Source organism: Ceratotherium simum, chromosome 10 (assembly GCF_057802395.1).
Source record: "Ceratotherium simum simum isolate JZ-2026a chromosome 10, ASM5780239v1, whole genome shotgun sequence".
NCBI lineage: Eukaryota > Metazoa > Chordata > Mammalia > Perissodactyla > Rhinocerotidae > Ceratotherium > Ceratotherium simum.
The window spans coordinates 83580361-83596017 of NC_141909.1; the positions used below are offsets into that span (position 1 = coordinate 83580361).

Here is a 15657-nt window from a genome sequence, read left to right on the forward strand (position 1 = left end):
ATAAAAAGAACAAAAGTTCTATTTAGTTCCACAATTTTCTTGCCTTATTGACATTATATCTCTCCATCAATTCACATTTTTCAGCCCAAGAAACTCAAAATGTTATTTCTCATACAGGAAATAAAATTACAAAGAGCTAAGGGAAACCAGAAGCATAGGGCTGCACTGTTCAATCGATACAGGAATCCAAAGGAAAGAAACACAAATATTGGGTTCAGCACAGATAAGCAGCCTGCTTCCCACAGGACAGAAGGAAAGCCACATGCAGAAAGTTAAACACATTCTAAAATCTCCTGGTGGAGACAGAAGCCCTGGAGTGGGTCAGTTCCTGGTGCAGGAGGGTGGGGACACATGAGCAGCCACAGGAATGCACTCTGGGAGCTCACACACCCTCCTCTGCCTGGGGAGGAAGAGAAGGGCTCCCTCTCTCAGCTTCCACTCTCACAAGTGAGGAGACTCTCGACAGGATGCAGTTTAAGGTTGTGACTCAAATGAACCCTAAATTCATAAACCCTAATCCAGACATAGAACTCCTGACATTCACAGACTTTCTCAATGTGCACAAATTACACTCTGCAGGCACCTAATCTGTGGGTGCAAAACTCCACCCTGTGTGTAGACACAGGCCCAAGGGGAGCACAGGGACAACCTCAGGAAGGGCAGCAACTCCCTCCCCCTGTGCAGGTGCCTTCCCAGCTTTCCAGGGCTCTGTAGCTTCTCTCAGCAGAAAGGCTCCTTCTGTGGTGGATATGAGCAGAGAGGACATGCAGCAAGAAGGTGTGGGCCCTCAAGTACTTCCCTGTGCAGGCTCAAGGGGGGCTTAGCTTAGAGACCCTGACCCCAGGCCTCTGCTCCCAGTCACGTTGCTTTCGGCTACAGTGATCTTGTAAATGGCACAACCCAGTGTTTGAAGAATCCAGCAAATTCACACAAACCTACACTTTAATGGAAAGGAGGGAAGAAAGTTGTAAAGCATTTTTCTAGTTCAACAAGAAAAGCCACATGTATTTATTACTTTCAGAAAATAATGTTAACTAACTGTATTTCCATGGCAAGACACTGTTTTATAAACAATTAATCATACTTAACACTTGCTGTTCAAGTGTAAGCCCTGGAATTCCATTTGAAAACACTGCATCCCAAAGAAAAGAACAGAACTAACAATATGACTACCCACGCTCAGGGGAGGCAGAAAGGGAAACAAGAATTTTTAACACATTCAATGTAATACTAGAATCTTTTATTTTTTCTGAAATTTACCTATTTCTTGCCTCTTTGGAAATATTTTATACTGCTTTTCAAGCCCACTGATTACATAAACTTTAACTTTTGAAAACCTGAGGCTCAACTAAGTGAGTAAATCTTTTCAAGGTGACAAACCCAGGGAGGGGCAGTGCTGACAGGCCAGAACACCCAAGAAAGTTTGCACAGAGGAACCTCCACTCCAAGACCTTCCTGTAGGATTTCTGTGCCAGGAGAGAGCCTGGGAGGGGCACAGGGACTTCATACGACAGATTCCAGGTGGCCATTCTCTGCTCTCCTCTCGTGGAAAAGAGCCACAGACAAAATATAAATCTCACAGTCAACTCAGCCAAAACCAAACTCCCAACAGCTCCCCACCAAGCAGGACCTCCCCAAGTCTCCCCAGCTGAGTTTCTTATTTCTTAGCTCAGGCCATAAACTCAGCACTGACTTCAACTACCCCCTCCCCAACCCTCACCATTTCCCATCTGTACACAGTCTTACTGTCTCGATCTGCAAACACACCCAGAATTCAACCTCCTCTCTCCACCCTGACCTAAGCCTCCAAGACCTCTTGCCTGGCTTATTGGAACTGCCTCCTAACTGGTCTCCTTGCCTCTGCCCCGGCCCCTCTGTGGTATATTCTCAACAGAACAGCCAGATCAAGTCTGCTAACCTTTTGTCCAGCCATGTTGCTCCTTCTCTCAAAACCTTCCAAATGGTCACCATCTCATTCAGAATAAATAAACTCCCGAGTTCTCACTATGACCAACAAGGCCCCATGATTGGGCCCAAGTCACCACTCTGCCTTCAGCTCCTGCTGCCGTCACCGGCTGTGCCCTGGCCACACTGGCCTCCTTGCTGCTCCCAGAGCAGGCCACTTGCCCTTCCTCCTACACTGCTTTTGGGCCTTGTTCAAAACCTACCTCTGCAGTGAGACGTTTCCTGGCCCTCCTGAGTACAACTCCACCTCCCTCCAGCCTGGCACACATCACTCTCCCACAGGAGTCACACCATTGGTGTCACATCTAGAACGTCACCCAGGGCATGCTTTTTGTGTTTTGTTCACTTCTCTGGCCCCAGGGTCTAGAACAATGCGTGACACAAATCTTGCACTCAATAAGAAATGTAGCTTAACAAATGGATGACTGTAAAAACAACAACGAACTGCCTAACACTTGGGCAAGGAAGGCCAAATCTGTAAGAACACCAGGGGCCAGGGGAGGCTGGTCCATTTATCAGCCCTAAAAGGACGCACAGCATCATGTTAGAAAGAAAACTCCCCACCACATCCTACAAATACCATACATCTTTTTAGCAGCATCAACAGAGCCCTTCAAATGTAAACACCTTTTCTACTTTGAAGAAGCCTTCAGTGTCCCATTACTGCTCATCACATGCCTACCGCTAACTTTAACATGATAACTTTCAGATCTAAGGTAATATGACTGACATTAAACTGTGTTTTCTACCTTACCCAAGTCTCTCTTGGGAATGATTGTAGGTATGCAAGCAGTAATAACCTGAGAACAGATGGAGAAGTAAATAATTCTATTCCTTCCCCCACCCTGTGCCCCCAGCAAACAGTACAACACTGTCTGATTCTTTGTCTTTTTTAAACAAACTTCACCAGAAATACATCTGCTGAACATGCTCCTTTGGAAGTCAGGGCTACTGTTTCCTCCAGACACCTAACGCATTTAAGTGGCCAGATGTCAGAAACCATTAAAATATTGCCCACTTGTCTACTGTACAGTTCCCAAACTGAGATTTCAGTAAAGTTACGTTGCAGCTGTCAGGAAAAGAAAAAGGAAGCAAAAACAATGCCATCCACGATGACAAGTGGAATTAAACCAAATGAAAGTCTTCCTTTACAGATGGAGGGATACTTGAAAGCAAATCACTCCTTACAAGGAGTGAGGGAACTAAAATTGCTGTGGGAAGAAAAAGAGAGCCCATGTACAAATGCTTTCAAGGCAACTTACAAAATTCCAAATTATCTTGCCAGCAAAGATTAATGAACTGTCTTGTCTGGAGCAGAAGCATGCTGGTGATGGTGGTCAGGGCAGGCCACCCCAAGATGCACCACTCTGGTATGCGGATTATTTTGAGCTGAAGACAATAAAGACTCAGAAGACTCAGGAAGAACATTTGCTTTTCCCCTCCCAAACTTCCTAAAGAATTTAACATAGAAGACCTGTTTCAGGAAGGAGCCAATGTCATACGATGGCTGTAATATAATGTAAAATAGATATTACAATAGGAAAGGCACCAACAAGCCCATTTTATCAAAATTTCTGTCTCTTCCTGGCCACATTCTCTGTAGATTGCCCTCAAAAGAGTTGTCAGACAAACATTTGTATTTCTATCTCCATGTGAATTGTCTTCTTCTCCTGTGAAATCCCAAATCACTACCCCTCCAACACCTTCCACGCCTTTAGCTACAAGACAATACTTAAGCAAGCAGCTTAGACAGAATGACGAGCTGCTCATTTCCAAGTTTCTCCCATGTATACATGTTATTAAACTTGGTATTATTTTCTCCTGCTAACCTGTCTTTTAATCATTTGGGCAGCCATAAGATCCTTAAGGGAAAGGGCAGAGGAGGATTCTCCCTTCTGCCCAACACTAGCATTGACCAAATCACCAATACCCCACACCTGCTCCCCTAACACATTGTATTAGGACCCCAAGAAGTTAAGGCCCAATGAGATGGATTGTTTCTCTTTCTCATCACAGAAAAAGAAGTTGGAATGATCTATCAGTCAACAAAAACATGCATGTGTTGTGAGAATTGGAATATGTCCCTCCCCTCCAGCCTACATCATAACTACAGAGGAGTTAGAGAGCTTCCACTTCTTAAGTCCTGGCGGGGAAGGAAAAAGCCTCCCAAGAACCATTGCCCCAGACCCACCCAGTGCCCCCCCTCCCCTCCCTGAGTCCCTGCTGCCCTTCCCGCCCCAGCAGCCATGGGCTTGTCAGGCCAGTGCCGGAGCACCAAGGCTGGATGGAAAGAGCGTCCAGACCCACAGGGACCTGTTTGTCAGATGCACCGGTCTCACTATGGGAGCTGTCCCCCCCTGCTCTGCCTGAGGAGCCACTCCCCACAACGGCCCCACCCCAAACTGCGCCAGCCAGTCCCAGCTGCTAAGGGCCCAGGCGAGCACAGTCTTCCATGCCGACCAGTGCAGGTGCACTTACCCGCGTCCCTCTCCCCGCTGCCCAGGAGAATGAGGACAATGTGATGCTCAGCCGCTGAGGCCAATCCAGGTGAGCAACGTGGGTGGGGCCAGAAGTGCGGGTGGAAGTGCATCAGTCGCCATCTTGGCGTCCGGCGGGGCCCCTCTCGGAGGGCCGGCCACATTCTCCCACCCCCTCGGTCTGGGTCATTTGCTATGAATACCGCAGCAGTGACCCATCAGGGCAGCGGAACAGACGCGTTTTGGCAGCGTGACCCCAGGGTGGGTGCATCAGGCAGCAGTTTGCCTAGGCCCACAGACGTGGCCATCTTGCTTTACGGAGGACAGATGGGCACATGCCGCCATCTTGCCATCCTTTGGGGCCTGGGGACCAGCTCCCACTTGCTGCACAGTGTCGCTTTGAGCCCTACTCTTGTGGCAGTCCCACTGTGGGACAGAGAGGAGGGGGCCGGAGCCTGGCAGCATGACAGCCTGAGGCCCGGGATGGTGATCACTGCACTGCCGTGAACTGATCCCACCACTGGGCAATGAGGAGAAACAGCCATCTCCTTCCACAGGTAACCAGCTGCTGCAGCCCAGTCAGCCCCCCTGGTGTTCCAGCCCAAGGCAGGCAGCACTCTGTGCTTGGGGCCTTGGGGCCGGTCCAGCGGGTGAGTGAGCACCAGGCGCTATGTGGCCTTGGTCTGTGCCACTGTCTCTGCTCCAGGCACCTCGGGCCACTGCGGCCATCCTATGGCTACTGGCGTCCACCTTATGGCCTCCACCACACTGTCACCCCCACCCCCTGGCCACTCTGCTCTCCACTGATTCAGGCTGGGGCCAACAATGTCAAGAAACAGGGTATTCTGGAAACACTCTTTCTTAGGTCACTATCTTCTTGCATTTGCCGTGACTTTTCTGCTCTTTTGATGGCAGGGAGCCTGCCTTGATCTCTGCGATCAGGAATGTGGCTGAGCAGATGCAGCTTCTACCTCCAAATGGACACGCCTCTCAGATGCTCTGTTGCTAGAAGGGTCCTGGCAGTGCAGGGAAAGGTGGCTCTGCACTGGAGGTGAGTCCTGGAGAGGCGTCTGACTCTGCAGACTCTGCATGTGACAGCATCCTGGGTGGAGGAGGTTGCGGCCCACTCCTCACTGGGAGGCTTACCCTGGGGACTCAGGGAAGGGGCTCCTCTCTTCACTTCTTCCTTGGGCTCCCACAGCGGGATGAGAGGTTTGCCTTCCCCTTGGCCTGGCTCCCTTCATGAGGGCTTCTGGAATTCAGCCAGTTGAGTGAGTCCTTTCCTGCGGACTCTGCAATGGAGATCTCAGAACAGTGCACTGAAGATATTCTACTTTGAAAACCTCCTGGCAGATCCTTTTGTTTCATGTTGCAGGTTGTTATTGAATTTTGAAAGACCTGAATGCCACTTGTTGTCTTTAGTCTTATTCAAAGTTAACAGTGGTTTTTTTAAGTCGGAAGTTGTTACAATCTATCCAAAGAACTAGTAATGTGAGCTTGTTTCAGAGGTCAGACAACATGCTTTCTTGACAGTTTCCTTCAGAGTCTGTGTCCCAAAAGATTTGTTACTGTTTTTGAGAATGAGGCAAAGCACTGCAGAGAAGGTTGCTCTTGGCATGTGTCATTGTTTAACGTGGTCTGGGGGCAAAGGAGGTGGGGGTCCTTTCATAACTAGTCACAAAGCATTGAGAAATGTTAGAAGGTCAGGTTGCTTGGAACTCCCTGAGGACCTAGTATCCACCCGGTCTGGTCCACAGCGGCCTTATGGGAGTTAAATGAACTCAGGAGGAGAAGAAAGCCTCGAGAGAGACCCACTTCCTCCCCATGTGCATAGTTTTCTCTAAATAGACATTTTACCTTAATGAGGAGAAAAGATTATGAAGTGTCTTGGTCAGTACAGTTCAGGGGCTGGTTGCTTGGTACAGGGAGCAGCTTTCCTCCTGGTAGTTGAAGGACAAGAGGAACAACGAACCACAGCTCTTGGGGCTGACCTCCTCTTGGCGGTGGTCCCGCATCCTCAGCTGCTTGAGCAGAGCTGGAGCCAGGCGCCCTGCTGAGTGCCCGGGAGGCTCTGCTGGCCAACACCTGGCCTGGCTTTGAAATAGGGGGACCAACCCTCCCCATTTTAGCACCCAAAGTCCTGCATCCCAGGGACAGCAGGAGGGTTGGACAACCATGAGCTTCTAGGAACTATTTCTGAGGCTTCCTGAAGACTTTCCTGTTGCCTTGGTGTCATCCTGTGCTCTCTGCCCGAGCATCTGTGGCCCTACAGGGCACTTACCACAGCCTGGGAAGAGGTCTTCACCTTCCTTCTTTCTCTGCCCTACAGATGGTCAGCTCCTTAAGGTAGACAGTGGGTCTTTCACCTTTCTATTCCAGTAATAACTTGCAAGCAGAGGTGTTCCTTACATCTTTACTAAAGGTTTAAATGGGCAAAGTTCCTAAGTGTGGGTGTTCCCAAAAACACTTGTTTTGCTTTTATAGTTGATTATTTTAGGGGGAGACATTTAATTCTTTCTTTTTAATTACTTTTTCATGTATCCTTGCAGGCTCCACATAAAGGACTCAAAACTTCTGGTCCAGTGGCTAAAAGCTGTTCACAGGGATGACTGGACCCTACTGAGCATTCTTTCATCTGTAGTGAACATTTTACCAAAAAAAACTCTTGGACAGGCTGGAGGATCAGTACTACGTGCTCAAGCCCACGGCCTTGCCCTCCAACTTCCACCTGACTGAGAAGGAGGAGGTGAAGGCCATGGCCACGCAGGAGAAATGACACCAAGATAGCCGCCGGGGCCCTGAGGAACATGCGAGTGAAGCAGATGGGAAAGGAGCTTCAGGTTCATCCTCATCCTTGAGGGAAAACCTGAGGGCCCAGCCAGGGTCCCGCAAGTTGAAGCGAGCCTCTCTGCAGGGCGAACCTGCACCCAGTGCCACCCAGGAAGCCACCAGTTTGGCGCGGGCACAGAGTCTCTGGAAGGAAATCCAGGAGACAGTGTGGCCTCCACAGTGTGTGGCAGCCTGGGAGATGCAAACACGTCTGCTGTAGATGCTGGCGATGAGAACCCCTCTGCCCAGCCAGGGCCTGCTGAGTAAGAGTGGCATTTCCGTGGGTGACTTTATCCCTCAGGATCTGAGGCATGCACATTTATTGGCTGGCTTCCTTCTTACAGTTTCTCCTCAGCACACACTCAAGAGAGGCCATCTGTCCCTTGAGAGGCTGTTGACCGAAAGAGGCTGAAGAGAGATGTGGAGCCCAGCTACAGCGGGACCAGCCCTGGGCCTGATGAGAGCTTGGCCCAGAGCCCCCACATTCATCATTCACAATGATGCCTCAGAAACCCTCCCAGAGCCCCTTCACCCTCCAACAGATGTCACCCCCGAGCTAGCCGCAGAAGTTGTGCAGGGCGAACACAGCGACACCGACCCCACGTCCCTCAGCGGGGTCATCCTGTCAGCACTGGGGGCCCAAGAACTCCTCGACTCGTTGTCTCCTACTACTTCTGCTCCCGGGGGAACCGGAGCACAGGTGCCGCCTGCGGGAGCAGGTGGAAGGACAGCGAGCAGAAGAGGGGCAGCTGGCGACAGCCAGGTGCACACGCTGCAGGAGGAGATGGACGAGCTGAATGAAGGGGGCTCCCTAACTGAGGAGCATGCTGCCCCCCACCGAATTCAGTCCCGGTGCTCGGGGCTCCCCCACTGCCTGCTTCTCATGAGGGGTTTCCTGCTCCACAGCAGACGGCCCCTGAGCACTTCTGTGTGCAGCATGCCTGCTGCTGTCTTGGGAGAAGGCTCTGCTGGTAGCCGCCCCTCGCAGACAGGGAGCCCAGGATGCAGAGCTCACCCCGCTCGCTCTAGGGCGCTCGAGAGGCAGCATTAGTTGTCAGGGTTTAGCAGGTGGGGAAGGAGGCATTGCAGGTCAGCTGAGAAAGCCACGCCTACCCAATGAATGATGCCTGGATGGTTGGTTTTCCACTTGAACAGGAGAAAATCAGCTTCTGTTGCATCCCTCACACAAATGTAAATTCCAATGAGTTAGGATCTAAATGTGAAATAAAATCCACATAGTAAACTATTGGAAAAGTTATAGGAGACTCTTAAAGTCATGGGGAGGTTCTTTCCATTTGTGTTTTAATGAATATCCTTGAACTGAAGTCATTTTGAACATTTTAATAATTTCCTTAAAATTTGAAACATCTTTTTGAGTAGAATACTTTCTCTTTTGTAAAAATTAAAACACCAGAGAAATATATAAGCTAAGAAGTGGTAAAAACTCTTATTTCTCACCTACCTCCCAACTTTTATTCCTTGTTGGTAGTAAAATTTGGTGTGTAATCTCCTCGACTGTTCCCTGTGCTTTACATGCATATTTCTCCACCTGTACAAATTGGTTGGATATATTTTTGGTGTGTTTCTTGGCTATGTTTCTGATAATCCTGCTCTCACAGTTTAGTAGTTGTAAACATTGGTTTCTCGATATTCCTTACATATTGAGGGTACCAACTTTTGCCTGTTATACATCCATGGAAAACATTTTCCTACCACATTGTTCATTTAATCTGGATCAGTGCTTGTCTTCCCAGATGCCAGTAACACTTCAGGAGGGAAACGGGTCTGTGTGACAGGCTATTCAGGATCTCTGGGACCCCCAGGGCAACAACCAGTAGGACAACCCAAAACAAGAAACAAAACCCATCCCGCATGTTTCCAGATGCATCCTAGGGGAAGGACAGCTCCAGTTGAGGACCACTGATGTCCTGGTCAGAGTTATCCACTATGTTCTCCTATCACGTTAAAGCTGTTTCTGTAGTTTCTCGTACCTGATGGTACAATTTGGTGCCTTTGTCTGTTCCTCTTGGTGCCTTTGTCTATTCTTCTTGGTCAGACTGCCCAAGGTTTCTCACTGTTACAGGTCTTTCCAGACAACCAGCCCTTGACGCCATTGCTCAGGTCTATGTTGTTATTCCTGCCAGGTGAATTCTCCCTTCATTCTGCTGTTATTGGTTTTATTGTGGTGTTGTTCTGGCTCTTGGAGGGAAGTGCTCAGCTTCTTCGTGTACAGTTGATATTCCCTGATACCTGCAGTGGAGGCTGTGTCCCTTCTTCCGTCCCCTTGTCCCCACGTCATGGATTTGCCTCATGCTGCTCTCATTGCTGTTCATTTCTAAAGAGTTTCTCCTGTCTGTCTGGATTCCCTCTTTAACCTGAGAGATTTAGAAGGGTGTGGACAGATTTTCAAGTGGATAGGTTGGGGGAGGGGAGCCAATATTTTGTGATTACTTTTTACTTTTATTGCTTTAAGTTCCAGTAATATAGTCACTTATAGATTTCTGCTTTTTGGACTCTTTAGAGATTTCATTGTGGCTTAGCACACAGTCCATTGTGGTGACTGTTTCATTGTGGTTTGAGGAGAATGTTCGCTCTCCACTAGCTGCTTACATTGTTGTCCCTGGGGCTGAGGCTAGATCTAGCTTTTTTGTGTTCGTCAGCAGATCTGTTTCCTAACTTACTGTATCACTTGACCTGTGGCTTTTTAAGAGAGGTAAGGTAGGTTTCCCTGTGGAAAGGGAAGGCACCTCCCTTGGGGTGCCTGTGTCTTCTTGTTTGTCCAGTTTTGCTTTATGCTTCAAGACCATATTGTTAGGTGCATAAGTGTTCCTGACAGTTATCAACACAGAGAACCCCTTTTTGTCCCATTTAAAGTCTTATTTCTTTATCTCCTTATTTTCAACCATATTATATCCCTTTATTTTATAACAATATTTTAACTCAACTCGAGAGCCTTCATGTTTTTCTAGAGCAATTTGATCCATTTACAATTGTGATTATTGATAAATTGGAATGTGAGTCTACCATTTAATTTAATTTTTAATTTGTTAGGTTTTCTCATGATTTTTCTCTTCTTTTAGTGGGTGTCTTTCAGCTTTTAGGAACAACCATTTCTGCCTCTCTTTCTGTAAATGCTTAGAGTTGATCAGTTCCTGTGTTCTACACTCCCAACTCATCACCTTCTGGTCCCCAACTTGAGAATATCTGATCTTAGTTCTGTGTCCTTATTTTCCCCATCAAGCAACCATGATTGGATGTAAGTATAAGTTTTATTGGTTACTTTGTACACAACAGTTTATTGTATCCAAAATTTTCCTCCTTTTGGAAAGATTTGATGTTATTTTGGAACTCATATGACAGTGAAATTTTGAGATGAATCGAGTCTGCGATACTCCTTAGGTGCTGATGCTGGGGACCTAGCACCTAAACTCTTAAAGTTGCATTGGTGTGTCAGCAGAGTCGGGATGAGGTCAGAGATGTTTAAAACCGTGGAATTGAATGAGGTTTCCTGGAGACACTGTAGCTGTAGAAGGGACCAGGGCCCAGCCTAGGAGCAGGCAGTGTTTGCAGAGGTGCAGCTGAAGAGGGTCCAGGAAAGGGGACTGAAATGGTGGAGCATGAAGTTGCAGGAACCATGAGGGTAAAGGGTATTGCAGAAAGGAGGGGTGCTCAGCTGGGTGGGATACAGCTCTGATCAGAATGGAGAAAAGATGGCTGGACTCGGCCATGTGGCATCACTGGTGACCTCAGTCTCCTTGAGAGGGTGGGAATGAAGCTGGGTCTAGAGTGAGTGAAGGGGGTCCATGGGAGGGCAGTATGTATAAGGCACTTTATTTAAGAGGTTTAGCCATGAAGGGGAGTTGGGAAAGTGGACAGTAGCCAAAAGGGAGCCTGGGTCCAAGGGAGAGTTTTGTTTGTAAGGTGGAGATGAGCTAGCAGGTGTCTGTGCTGCAGGTAGGACCAGATGGAGAGGAAGAGTGTGCTGGGCCCTGAGGAGGTGCTGGGCTGGGCTCCTGTTATGAGAGGTTTGGGGATTCGATTGGAGACGTAAAAGAAACTTTCCACTCCAAACAAATGGGTTGAAGGTATATTGTATTATAGAGAGGATGGTAAAGGTGATAGTCCGCAAACAGATCTGAATAGGTCAAATAATAAGAGGGAAAAAACACCAGCTCGACTGGAAAGGGAAAACATCCACATCAGCTGAGATAGCGGCACATTTGAATAGGTCATATAATAAGAGGGAAAAACATCAGTTCTATCGGATAGGGAAACACCAGATCGACTTAAGGGAAATGACGCAAATCAACCAGAAAGAGAAACGCCAGGTTAACTGAAAAGAGAACACATCAGATCAATTACTTCACAATAAATCAATTACTCACAACATCCATGCCCCACTGCTGGGAGAGTCCTGTCAATTGATACGGCTGGGCGGGAATCACACGTCCTGGGCAAGGCGTCCCTTCCACAGGTGGAACTCTCACTGGGTCTCAGTCTCCAGCAATTTATATAAGCAGTTACAGAGTTTACAGAGAAAGCATTCAGTGTTCCCATGCACAAATGGTTATCAGTGGTGTACATGCACTGAGCCCCACACTCTGGCTATCGTCCCAGCCCAGTAGTTGTGTACGTGCATTGTTTACCCTGCTTATCCTCCCAGCCCAGCTCAGATGGCCAGTCTGCCCCAGGCTGCAGTGCCCGAAGGGTCTTGAATTTTTTACACATTGCAACTATCTCCATGGGAGAAGGGCCGGTTCCCACCATGCAGAAAGCAGCTTTTATATTTCTTTTTGTGCTGGTGGCTGTAGGTCAATGGAGCGGCCAAACATGGCTGTACTCATGTCAAGACAGCTCCGCTGCCTGGCGCCGTGCAGAGAGCAAGAGGACAGATGTGCTCGTGGAAAGGGTGCCCTGTGCCTCTGCTCCTGTATTCCTGGAGCGTGAGGTGGGCAGTGGTTGGGAGTGGAGGGGCGATGCAGAAGGTGTTAGGTGAACGGCAGGGGGAGGAGGGAGAGGGAGAGAGGACACCCTGGCTTGGTCTTCATGGCTCACATGGAGCTCCCCACTGGGATCTCCGATCACCAGCTGTTGACTCTCTTTGATGTTTTCATCAAAATGTCGGCTCTCTTGATGGTTCCCAAGGCTATTATGAATTTGTTCATCAATGAAGGAATCTTTGGGTCATTTTTAAGGGATTCTATGTCAAAGGGGCTCTACATGTGTTTATTCAGTCCATCATCTGTACCCAATCCCTTTGTTTTTGGACAGATTCCATACAACAGAGCAGCCGGGCCAGTGGCCTGCAGGTTCCAGGGTTTGGGAGATTTGCCCTCCAGAAAGCCGGTGCTGATTGGCATTCTCACAGGACGTGGTGCTCTGTCCCAGAGCCCGCTCTAATTCTGGGTGTCATGACATTGTAAATCCTGGGGCAGTTCTGTCAGGGCCCATCGTTGGCATTTCTGTGATCAGTGAGGGCAAACATTTTTCTGTGATCATTATCTGTCACTTCCCTGACTGTGTTGTTGCCTGCCTTGCTCACTGAGCTCTGAACCTTCCTGATGGAACCAGGACGTTCACTCTCTATCCAGTGTGATTGCATGTTCCCTCAGTATACTTGCTTCAAAAATATCTGTTTTCTTCACATTCTTTGATTCCTTGTACATATAATCTAGATTTAATCTGGAGCTTTAAAAATGTTTTATTGTGGAAAACCTTGAACATACACAAATTAAACAGAAAAGTGTGATAGCCCCCCATGTCTCTATTACCCAGCTTCAACATTTATTAATATTCTGATATTCCTGTTTCGTCCATATTTCTACCCACTCCCTACCTTCCATTGATTATTTTTTAATTAATAGATTGTTTTTTAGGAAAGTTTTAGATGGACAGAGAAATTCAGCAGAGAGTGCAGAGCATTTCTCCCTCCTCCCCCACAGTTTCCCCTACGGTTAACATCTTGCGTGACCACCTGTGTTAGTGCGGTTCATTCCTTACAAGTGAGGAGCTGATGCTGCTACAGTGTTCGTAACCAAGTCCGTAGTTTACATTAAGGTTCATTGTCTTGCTGTCATGTACTTGGATTTTGACAAATGCATAATCTCATGTATCCACCACGACAGTATCCTACGGAAGAGTTGGATTGCCCTAAAATCCCTGTGCTTTACCTCTTCGTCCCTTGCCCCCCAACTCCTGGCAACACTGATCTTTATACTGTTTCTATAGTTTTGCCTTTTCTGGAATGTCGTGTAATTGGAATATATGAAAACTATGGAACAGTGTATATAGCCTTTTCCGGTTGGCTTCTTTCACTTAGCAATATGTATTTAAGTGTCCACTATGTCTTTTTGTGACTTGATAGCTCATTTCTTTTTTTTTCTTTTTGTATATTGAGTCAAAATATACATAACAAAAAATGTTTCATCTTAAATATTTTTAAGTGTACACTTCAATGGCGTTAAATACATTTCCACAGTTGTACAGTCATCACCACCATTCATCCCCATAACTCTTATAAATCTGAAACTCTATACCTATTAAACAATAACCCTCCCTTCTCCCCTCCCCCCAGCCCTTGGCAGCCACCATTCTACTTACTGTCTCTATGATTTGACTACTCTCAGTTCATACAGTATTCGTCTTTTTGTGACTGGCTTATTTCAGTTAGCATAATGTCTCCAAGGTTAATCCATGTATAGCTTATTGGAGAATTTGCTTCATTTTTAAGGCTGAATAATATTCCATTGTATGGATATACTACATTTTGTGTATCCACTCATGTGTCAATGGACACTTGGGTTGCTTCCACGTTTTAGCTGTTGTAAATAATACCGCTATGAACATGGATGTACAAATATCTCTTCAAGGCTCTGTTTTCAGATCTTTTGGGTGTATACGCAGAAGAGGAATTGCTGGATCACATGATAATTCTATGTTCAATTTTTTGGAGGAACATCAATACTGTTTTCCATAGCAGCTGCACCATTTTACATTCCTATCAACAGTGTACAAGGGTTCCCATTTCGCTGCCTCTTGGCCAACACTTGCTGTTTTCTGTCTTTTCAATAACACTCATCTTACTGGGTGTGAGGTGGTGTCTCATTGTGGTTTTGATGTGCATTTCCCTAATGATTAGTGGTGTTGAGCATCTTTTCATGTGCTTATATGCCATTTCTAAGTCCTCTTTCACAAAGGAGTCTTCAAGTCCATGCCCATTTTTGAATTGGCTTGTTTTTAGTTGTTTAATTTAGGACTTCTCTGTATATTCTGGATACCAGTCTCTTGTCAGAAATATGATTTGCGAATATTTTGTCCCATTCTGTGGGTGCCTCTTGATGTACCAACTTATAAAATTTTCGTGGAGTCCAATTTTTCCATTGTTTTTCTTTTGTTACCTGTGCCTTTGGTGTCATATCCAAGAAATCATTGCCAAGTCTGGTGTCATGAAGATTTAATCTCATGTTTTCTTCTAAGAATTTTCTTGTTTGAGGTCTTACATTTATGTCCTTGATCCATTTTGAGTTAATTTTTGTATATAGTGTTGGATGGGGTCCAGCTTCAAGATTTTGCATGGGGATATCCAGTTTTCCCAGCACCATTTGTTGAAAAGAAACCTTTCTCCATTCCATGGTCTTGGCACCCTTGTCAAAAATCACTTGACCTGGGCCGGCCCTGTGGCCTAAGCGGTTAAATGCGCGCTCCGCTGCCGGCGGCCAGGTTCGGATCCTGAGCGCGCACCAGCGCACCGCTTCTCGGCCATGCTGGGGCGCGTCCCACATGCAGCGACTGGAAGGATGTGCAGCTGTGGCATACAGCTGTCTGCTGGGGCTTTGGGGAAAAATAAATAAATAAAAATTAAAAAAAAAAAATCACTTGACCATATATGTGAGGGTTTGTTTCTGGGCTCGCTATTCTATGCCATTGGTCTCTATGTCTGTCTTTATGACAATACCATACTATTGATTACTGTAGCTTTGTAGTAAGTTTTGAAATCAGGAAGTGTGAGTCCTCCAGTTTTGTTCTTCTTTTGCAAGATTGTTTTGGCTATTCTGAGTCCCTTGAGATTCCATGTGAATTTTAGGACGGGTTTTTCTATTTCTGCAAAAAACATCATTAGGATTTGGCTAGGGAATACATTGAATCTATAGATTGTTTTGGGTAATACTGACACTTTAACAATAGTAAGCCTTCCAATCCATGAACATGGGATGTGTGTCCATTTATGAATGTCTTCTTTAATTTCTTTCTGAAATGTTTTGTAGTTTTTATGGTGTAAGCCTTTCACCTCCTTGGTTAAGTTAATTCCTAAGCATGTTATTCTTTCTGATACTATTATAAATGAATTGTTTTTGTAATTTCCTTTCCAGAGAGCTCATGGTTCGTG

The 15657-nt window shown here is 46.7% G+C and overlaps 1 pseudogene across 1 annotated transcript; it reads left to right on the forward strand.

The window, feature by feature from the left end:
• The first annotated feature begins 5098 nt into the window (after positions 1-5098).
• On the forward strand, positions 5099-13692 carry LOC147916200 (peroxynitrite isomerase THAP4-like; annotated as a pseudogene). Its single transcript, XR_015553520.1, has 2 exons — positions 5099-5493; positions 6992-13692. The product of XR_015553520.1 is annotated as a peroxynitrite isomerase THAP4-like (transcript).
• Positions 13693-15657: the final 1965 nt, after the last annotated feature.